The sequence below is a fragment of a genome, unplaced genomic scaffold (assembly GCF_019419815.1).
Source record: "Pyrus x bretschneideri cultivar Hongxiangsu unplaced genomic scaffold, Pyrus_bretschneideri_v1 Contig83, whole genome shotgun sequence".
Taxonomy (NCBI): Eukaryota; Viridiplantae; Streptophyta; class Magnoliopsida; order Rosales; family Rosaceae; genus Pyrus; species Pyrus x bretschneideri.
In genome coordinates this window covers 1590203-1601051 of record NW_025999824.1, presented here as the reverse complement: position 1 = coordinate 1601051, position 10849 = coordinate 1590203, and positions in this window count along the sequence as shown.

Below are 10849 nucleotides of genomic sequence, written 5' to 3'. Positions count from 1 at the left end.
TCCTAGAAACCTTATCCTATCCTATCTCTAACATTATCCTATTCTATCCTATCCAAATCAGGTGGGGACTTAAACCTAGCTAATTAGGGGGAATCAATTACACATTTAAACACCTATTTAAGTTTCTAGAAGAATTATCCCCTCAATTGCCGCAAGACACCATTCCTTGTAGGTTTAGGAATCACAATCATTTTCCTACTCTTATATCACATGTCCTAGGCCCTTTAGAATTTGGAATCTGCCTTAAAAACAGTTTCTAGAACACCTTATCTCAGCCCTATACACATGCCGCACCAAAAACCTTATAGAATCCCTAAATCCTAGCCGAATTCCCTAATCCAATTCCCACTTGATTTCTGCCATTTAATTAACCCTTTTTCAATGGGATTGTGCAATCCTTCTCCTTCACTAAGTGTGCCAAACTAGCCTATATAAACACCCCTTGCCGCACCATTTAGACCACCACCCCTTCACACAACATTCAAACCTTCATTCAGAAATCCACCCTTTGCCGCGAGCTTACAACCACCCATCCATCATTCCCCTACTTCCACACCTCCATCCCAACCTCCATACACCACCATCAACCCTTGCCGCACTCCCCATCCCTCCTAAACACTACCCTACTATCACACATCCATTCCTCCATACAAATACCAACCCAAAACTTGTCCTTAGACCTTGTGCCGCAACAAAGAGGAGGAGAAGAGGGCTTGGACGTTCATACAATTCAAGTTCGAGTTGCTGGAATTTTTAGGTGTTTCCTCTCCTTTGATTTCAATGGTTAAATTTATTTCCCTTTGTCTTGTACGTATGAGGAACTAAACCCCCCCTTGGCTAGGGGGGATTCGAAACCATGATCATGCTTGCTATATGATTTGATTACCTCTAATTGCGTTTCATAAGTTGTGAATTCAATTCACTTATCTATTTGAATTAAACTGATTTGTGTGTGTTGGTTGAGAGTGCACGCTTAATTATCATGCATAAATCTAATGCTAGGATATAAGGAAGTTTCACCTAATCGTTACAAACTTATATTCACAAGTAGTAAAAGTTGATGACCTCAATTGCGTTAAGTAAATTCTTGGCATAAGTTTCATGCAATTCATAGTAACGAGTGCTTCGTCAATGCTTATGGTTTTCAAAGAACTTAATGATTCTTGCTTGTATCTCTATTATGCAATTCATGTAGGGAACTTGTGGGGAATGCTTTGGGTTGTCGTATGCAATCATCCAATTCAATAACGTTAGGAAAATCTGAGGGTTAATTAGTGCAATTCACGGTTAATCTGGGGCGTTGAGAATTCATGGGTTATTGAAAAGCAATTAGAAATCGTTTTGTGTGCAAGTATGGCATGTGTGGAGATGAACCCCTTAGCTAGCTTTCATTCCATTCATTAATTCCAAATTCGTTTTAAAATCTGTTCGTTTTACAAAGTTTTAAGTTTTGTTTTCAAATTCGTCAAAATCAAAATCCCCCTTTCCTTGGAGTGTCAAATTAGTTAGAAATCAATTTAGTTTGTGTTTTTAAAGTATCTTGAGTCAAGTTATAACTATTTTCGTCCAAATTCTTCTCTAGTGCTCAAAACTGCTCAGAAAGTAGTTTTAAGGCAGTTTTGAGTGTTTTCTTGCTGTTTTGAGTCTTTTGGTTTGTCTTAGTGTTTTAAACTTTAGTTTTGCATTCTTTGGGTCTAGTTTGGTGTTTTATATTATGTTTTTACGTTTTTGAGTCAAATCCAAGTGATTAACAATCCCTCATAATCCCCGGTCTAGAACGATCCCTACTTACATTCTTCACTACAATTGATAAAAAGAGGGTTTAATTTGTGTGTGTATAATTCTCACATCAGACAAACCTTTTGTTATTATAATTGTCCTCAACCAATTCCATTGGACTTAAAATCCAGCAAGATAAACTCATAACGGAGTTGTAAATTCAAAGACTATCTAAGAACATGTGTGGTATAATTTACAACTTTTGACAAGGAAACCCAAACAAATAAATCTAGACTTCACAAAAGATGAAACGGATAACCCGGTTGGAAAAGCTAAGAAAGCTATTGTTATGATCTTCATCTGAATACACATTCATGGTGCACTGCAAATCGAGTACTTTGCTGAGGAAGAACCATGAGCACTTTAGGTCACTTTGGTTGATTGTTTTGATCACCAAAAGGACATCTTCTTGCCTGAATCAAGACATGAATGGCAGCATTTGCGCTTCGAAGACTTTAAATTTGTGAATAAATTTAATTCTGTGTCAAATTCGATCATTTCTCAAGTTTTGTAATGAGAACTTGTCCAAAGATGATCTCCTAGAGAAGACCTGTTCGACCTTCTTTGCTACCAATATTGTCATGCATCAATAATATAGGGTTCAGAAGTTCACTAAGTTTTCGAATTTGATCTCTGTTCTACTTAGCGCTGAAAAGCAGAATCAGCTGTTGATGAAAAATCATTAAGCTCGACCTACTATGGTGACTGTTGTGCTTAAAGCATACTATAGCACAAACCAACGCCCAAATTGCCAACATAGGCGTGGTAGGGGTGGCCAGAAGCCAGCCCGTCAAGGTCAACAGAGCCAAGGCCCATCTAATGGAGGAAACCGAGCCCAAAAACATTATAACCTCGCTGCCAAAGCCTCGAACTTCAAGAATAAGGGCACAGCACTTGATACCATAGATGCAGATATGTGCTACCATTATGGTTCAAAAGATCATTGGTCTCGTCTTTGCCATGCTCCCCTGAAGGTTGTAGCTGAATATCATTCTTGTCGTAAAAAGTTTAAATCAAACTTTGTGCAAATGGATGAACCAGAGAGTACCAAGATGAAGGTTTTTGATTTTCAAAAGGCCATTACCTATATGGAAGATTAGAATTAGACATGAACTATTTTTAGTTAAATTTTATACCCTTGGGGCCAAATTCCACTAAGTGGGTGAAGCCATCCTTGTTTTTGGTTTAAGTTTGAAAAAATTTCCTTTATGTTTGGATTTTTTGTTGGTGATTTGTTTTTTGGATATTAAGTTTTTTTAATTATCATCCTCAAATAATTAATTTATTTTGAATGGATATTAGCTTTTAGAACTTTTATGCATGTAACCGATTCAAATTAATTTTTATTTCTAGTTATGACCGGTGGGAAAGTTAGTTGTCTGGCAGATAGTGCAACCACACACATCGTTTTGTGTGAATGCATCTATTTCATTAACTTCGTACTTAGAATGCACCTCTAACAACCCTGTCAAACCCATCTAACCTGATCAAAGGATATGGTAAGACACGTATAATGTTGTCCGATGGTACAATCTTGACCATTGATAAGGCACTTTATTCTCCATGTTATGGAATAACGTTGTTATATTTGAGACAATAATTACCCCCTAAAACTTGTGCAGAAAATGGAGTTGAATTTATGTGCATCACTTCCTACAAATATGACCAGAAGCGTATTTTAAAGAAGATGAAGCGTATCTCAAGTAATTTGTATATTACGACCATACGCCCTACAGAGAGCCATTATGTGGCATGCCTTACCTCAGGGATTGGGCATGAAATTACATATTGGCATGGTCGTTTGGGACACCATAAATGAACAACGATGCACCGTATCCTTAAATCTTCACACAGGCATCCACTAACTCAAAGTTTAGGTTCGATTCAAGGACTCGCATGTCAAATATGTTCCATGGGAAAGCGTATTACCAAGCCTTCTTATGACAAGATTCGTTTGAATCCTCCTACCTTTCTACAAAGGATTCAGGGGGATATATGTGGACCGATTCACCCTCCCTGCAGACCATTTAGATATTTTATGGTGCTGGTTTACGTTTCCACATGTTGGTCACACGTGTGCTTGTTGTTCATAAGGAACGCTGCTTTTTCTAAACTATTAGCTAAGGTTATCAAGCTCAAGGTTCACCATCTTGATTCTCTAATCGAATCTATTCGATTGGATAATGCTAGAGAATTCCTATCTAAAACTTTTGATGACTATTGCATGTCGGTTGAGGTTGAAGTTGAACATCTTGTACCCCATGTTCATACCCATACGGCCTGGTAGAGGTATTCATTAAGCACTAGCAAATGATTGCTCGATCGTTGGTTATACATACCAAGCTCCCGATCTTTGCGTAGGGCCATGCAATATTGCATGCAACCATGTTGGTCCGCCTGAGGCCTATTACGACCCAACCATATAGTGCCCTTTAGTTGGTTACCATATATGAACCCGACATATTGCATTTGCTCATTTTTTGTTGTACAGTCTATGTGCCGATTTCATCGCCCTTACGTACAAAAATGGGGCCTCAGCGAAGGATGAAAATCTATATCGGATATGATTCTCTTTCAATTATTTGTTATTTAGAACCTTTGACAGGTGATCTTGTTATCGCTCGTTTCGTGGATTTTTACTTCTATGAGACAATCTTCTCGTCATTAGGGGGAGATAAGAACATCACACTGTTCCTGTAAAACGACGCGAATTATCATGGATGACTCCCATTTTATCTCATTTAAATCCCCACACCATTTAGTCTAAAACTAAAGTGCAACGCATATTAGCTTTTCAAAGTGTAGCTCAGCATGCCAGATGCTTTCATAGATCTAACATAAGTGACAAGATCATATATTCCAGCTACAAATGTGCCTGCAAAGATGGATGCACTAAATGTACGACGGATTTCCCTTTTAGAGGTCCGAGATGCCACTTTGGCCGATCCACGTACATTAGCAACTAGCCGATCCACGTACATTAGTGTGGTAGACCTCTTGGTTCAAGGGATTCACACCCCCAGAAGAGGAAACCTAGAACACAGGCCACTAAGCCTATTGTGAATCCGACTGTCGCCTACTTATTCTATCAAACTCATAAGGAAACTCTAGATTACAGAAGCGTCCTTGAAGAGACGAATCTACCTCTCGAGAATTAAGAGATTTCGGTCCATTATGCTAGCTTGGATGATGTTTGGTGTAAAAATAAGATGATAATCGACGATGCATTAGCATACGTAGTAGCTACTGAAATTATGTTGAGCAATGACATTGAACCTCGTTCCATTGATGAATGTCGACGTATAATTGATTGGTCAAATTGGAAACAAGCAATCCAAGTCAAACTCGATTCGCTTGTGAAACTTAAGGTGTTTGGATTTATAGCTCCTACTTTTCCACATGTGAAGTTCGTTGGCTACAAGTGGGTTTTCATTTGGAAGCGTAATGAGAAGACCGAAATTATGCGTTACAAAGCTTATCTTGCCATGCAAGGCTTTTCACAACGCCCTATGATTGGTTATGGCAAAACTTATTCACTTGTTATGAATGTGATTACTTTTCGCTACTTTATTAGTTTGGTAGTTTTCGAAAAATTGAGCATGCAGTTTATGGACATAGTAACTACGTATCTCTATAGGGATCTTGATACGGAAATTTACATGAAAGTTCCTAAATGACTTACTTTGACTGGATCAAATAGTTCCAGACCTTAGAACACACTCTCAATTCGGCTGAGGCGTTCACTTTACGGTTTGAAGCAATTCGGAAGAATATGGTATACCTATCTAAGTGAGTATTTGACTAGCCAGGTATATGTGAAAAACAAACTATGCCCTTACGTGTTTATTAAGAAGTCACATTTCAATTTTGCGATTGTTACAGTTTATGTCGACGACATGAACCTTATCAGACTTTTGAAGAGCTCGAGAGAACTGTCGCGCACCTGAAATCGGAATTTGAGATGAAAGATCTGGGAAAGACTTGATATTGTCTCAGTCTCGAGATAAAGCACTGTTCGGATGGAATCTTAGTACATCAATCAAACTACACTTAAAATGTGTTAGGCCGCTTTAACAAGGATAAAGTGAAACCTTCGAGTACTCCTATAGTCGTACGATCGTTAAATGCAAAACGAGATCCCTTCCGTTCGAATGAGGATGATGAAGAAATTTTAGAATCCAAAGTTCCTTATCTAAGTGCAATAGGCGCTTTATTGTACTTAGCTCAATGTACTAGACCCAACATCTCCTTTCGCTTTTAATCTTTTGGCAAGATACAATAATGCACTAACACGCAGACACTGGACTAGTGTTAAAGACATCTTCCGTTACCTTAGGGATACTATGGATCTAGGCATGTTCTATCCCTACATATCCTTGATTGATGCTGCAACCCCTTGATTCTCGAGTCGATTCCTACCTTGTTGGTTATCCAAACGCAAGTTACTTATCTAACTCGCACAAGGTGCGTTCTCAAACTAGTTACGTCTTTACCATTAGAGGCACCGCAGTATCTTAGAGGTCAACTAAATAGACCTTAGTTGCCACTTCGTCTAACTATGTGGAAATACTCGCCTACACGAAGTTACTCGGGAATGCTTCTGGCTGAGAGCAGTTGTTGGCCATATTCAAAGCTCTTGCGATCCCGTTGTTAACGTCTCAACGATGATATATAAAGATAACACATCATGCATCGAACTACTCAAGAAGGGTTCCATCAAAGGAGACAACACTAAGCACATTGCGCTGAAGTTCTTCTTCTCACATTAATAGCAAAAGCATCAAAAGATTGAAATCACGCAAATTCGTTCACAAGACAGCCTGAAGGACATCTTCACCAAATCATTACCAAAAGTGACGTTTCAAAAGCTTGTTTAAGGAATAGGTATGCATAAACTTTTTGAGTTATAACATTGTTAGTTCTCTTTGGAATTATGTCAAACGCAGAGGGAGTATCCTGAAGTATACTTGTTTGATCTTAATGTACATTTTTCCCTACGATTAGGAGCATTTTTCCTTTTGGGTTTTTGCTACCTAACAAGGTTTTGACAAGGCACCCACCTTGGGTTGATCATATCCCTGATGACGTCCCATATCGTTTTATTTGGCTTTGCTTTTTCTCAAGCATTTTTCCTTAGACTATGGGTTTTGTCCCTACTTAGGTTTTACCATAGCCATTGGGTTTTTTGTGAGATTTAGTTCCATATGCAAGTTCTTACTTTGTTTGAGACTAGCATGTTCCCATAATCAATGTTGATGAGTCAACTTCCTCAACTCTAAATGATGCCGAATCCATTTGAGTGTTATTACTAGTTATTCTTCACTATTAGGACTTGTATTTCTTGGAAGAGAAGGATTCTTCCCTTCCTAATTACTATAAATAAAGCCACTGCATAATGGGAATAACACATCCTCTACACAACGCTTCAAACACATCTCTCTCCCTATTCTCTCCTTCTTTGCCACGCCTCCCCTCTCTCCTTGTCAGATAAAATAAGCCACAACAAGTTATGAATTTTTTTCTTTGAGGGGTCTTTGGTATAATTTTTTGAATCAAGATCCTCTTTGGATCTCGAAGTTCATGGCAACGAATGCTAAGATCTGGATCGTTAAAAGGAGAGAGAAAGAGAGAGAATGAGAGATATATATATATATATATACACACACACACACGAACCATTGGTCTGTGTGAGGTGAGTCAGTGAGATGAGTCAATAATATTCATAAGATCAAAAATGAGCAGCCCAGATCTTTGGATCCATAGGTTCCGCTTCAGACACAAACATTTAGAGATGATCTCAATTTCAATCAGCACCAACTTGATTAACGACGTCAATTTGTAAAACGTTACCTAACAGGCCGTACCAATGTGGCTTTGTTACGTTCTTAGCACTCCAGAGTCTGCCTTCCAACTCTAGTCAGAAAGTATTGGTACATACCTGACTTGTGAGCTCAAACTATTGTTTCGCTCTTCCAATTAACACCAACTTGATCGAAGACAACAATTGTTTGTTTCATATGGATGAATTCTTTTAGAGATAGTATTTATATGATGATGAAAAGATAAAACAGTCTCCAAATTTAATGACTTTTTCTATAGGTGATCTTTATATGATGAGGAAAAGAATAAATGATTATGATGATAACGTCTGTATTATAGAAGATGTCACACAGCCATTCGAGTCTAGTGATGAGTCAATATTTTACTATATATTTTACTCTAATCTTAGTAATAATTTATTGATTATTTTGGTGAGATTTTGATACAGTGAATTATGTTTCTAATGTAGGACATGCGAACTTATTCTGAGCATAACGTAATCAAACGGTGGAATTTTTGAGTGATTCTAATTGAAGCGGGTTCGTGAGTCTATCAAGAAGGTTGTTTAAAATTTCATAATTTTGTCTGGCAACATCTGAATGTGGCGAATTAATTTATGCCAAGTGCGTAGTGCTGGCAGATTGGGTTGTAGACTTTATTTGCGACTTTTGGGCTAGAAGATGATGGATTTTGGACTTGGGCTCTTCTTGGAACTTGAAGAGGAGGTCCTAATCTTGATTTGTGGCAAGACAGATTTCCCAAAGTTATAATAGGAATGTATTTCCCCTTTATTTATTCTATTGTGTTTCCTAGTTTTTAGAAGACCTTTTAGGGTTTTAATTTGTAGTATAAATAAGTCTTTTTAGCCATTAGGGTTTTCTACGCAACATTGGGAGGAGACGCATTATTTTGGAGAACTTCAGACTTTTTACCTACAAGGTGTTTTCAATCCTTTTTCCTAGTTAATATATTTGCTTTGGCTTTTATTATGATTGTTCGTAACTAAGTTCATTTGCTAGGGCAAAACCATGAGCCTTAGCATGAATATGTGATTTTATTAATTTTCTTATGAATGGATGCATGCTTGCTTTGAATTATTAATCACCGCGATTAAACTATCTAATTGTCTTAGTGATTTGCGACCATTAGTGTTTTTAGACAAGTAATTTGATGCAATTTCTGTTGGAACATCACCTTGAAATTGAGAGGGCTTCTTATGATTAGTAATTGTAAGTTCACTTAAGGCGAATATCACACTCTTAAGGGTTGCATGATTTTTCAAAAAGCTTAGTGAGTCTTGCATGTTTATATTTGATTTGAATATCACAGACGGGTTGCATGTTAGATTACGTTTTCACTTGAACATCACGAGGAAAATATGCATTAGTAATTCATAAGTAATTGGTAAATTACGTAGGTTTTAAAGCATATATGTAGAAATTCATAAGTAATTGGTAAATTACGTAGGATAGTTAATGGTGATGGTAGAACCCTAGTGCTTAAATTGTTTTCCAAAACCTTTGTCTTTTGCTTTCTTTACTTTGTAAATTATTTAATTGTTTTTATTTAAATTCGTTTTTATTATTTTAAATTCCAAAATCAACCTTTTCAAAATTTTGTCCTAAATAATTAGCTAAGGATTAGTTTAAATACAATTATTTTATCAATCCCTGTGGAAACGACCTTACTTGAGCCATTTATACTACAACTACCTTGTTCTCATGCAAGTATTTAAGTGTTTTTATCTCTACTTTTACAAGTGGTAAATATCCTATCAACTGGCCCTACAAATAAATTCAAATCAGATTCTCAATACTCTAAAAAACCTTCAAATTCAATGATAAGATTCAATTCCACCAGAGATGATGTTTTTCAGCAGAAAACTAGAAGTGGAAAACCAAAATTGATACTTTGATACTTTAAATTGTATTTCTATTATAGGACTTTCGACTTCCTCTGGAGTGAAACATGGTCAAATGGACAAATTTTGGAGTATTTCCAGTTGGAGGACGTTCGTGAGTCACTTAGCTCGATCAAGTCAAAATATTAGATTTTCCCACCAAGCAGTTATTTTCTGGCAATAAAATAAAGGAACGATGCGCAGTGCTTGAATAGTGATTGTGGACTTGAATTGCATTTTTGGAGCCCAAGCTGGCCTCTGATGGGTTCATGGCCTTCTAGATATGTGTTCAGAACGTCCTAATCTTCAAAACAAGCTATATGGGCCGGATTTGGAGGATATTTGAGGCTATAACGTGGCTAAACAAGTATTTGGCAGATTCTCCTAGCGTAATTAGGACTTTATTTTCTAAGATATTTTTATTTATTATTTGGTTTACTAGTTGGAGCAAAAGACTATTTTTCTAGGGATTGTGCGTTGGTTTTTGGCGTAGGGTATAAGGCTTTGCCGACCCCAGTTTTTCTATACGCTTTCTTTTATGCAACAGAGACAGAGAGTAATTGCTAGGGTTCTTGGAGATTTTCTATTTTAAGGTGTTTTCAATCCTTTTTCTTTATAATAATATTCTCTATGATTTTAATTTAAATCCTTTTTCTTTATAATAATATTCTCTTTGATTTTAATTATAAATATGCGTAACTAATTCGTTTTGCTAGGGCGAAACCTTGAGCTTTAGCATGAATATGTAATTTTTTTTTAATTGCTTATGATTGATTGCATGCATACTTTGAACTATTAATCGCCGTGATTAAAACTATCTAATTGTCTTAATGCCAGATCACCATTAGGATCTTTAGAAAAGTAATTTGATGCAATTTCGGTCGGAAGGTTTCGTGAAATTGGCGCTGGCTTCTTGTGATTAATAATTGTAATTTCACTTAACATGCACACCACATCTTAGGGGTTCCATAGTTTTTCAAAGGGTTTTCATAAAAGCATAATGAGTCTCTCATGTTCAGATTTGATCTGAACATTTGGATGGATTGCATGTTAGATATACGTTAATGTTGGAGGTTCCAAGTAAAATATAAATTAGGAAAACCTAACTTCAAAGTGACATGTGTAGATTATAAGTAATTGGTAAAAATTCATAGGATTGCTAGGTGATGGTGGAACCCTAATGCTTTTATAAATTGGTATTTAAAACTCTTTTCTTTTTATCATATTAGTTTTGGGAGAGTTTACTATTTGTTTTTAATTAAAATTCGTTTTTAATATTACCCAAATTCAAAATCACCTTTCTAAATTTTTAGTTCTACGTAGTTGATTAGGAATTGTTTTTGCATAAAT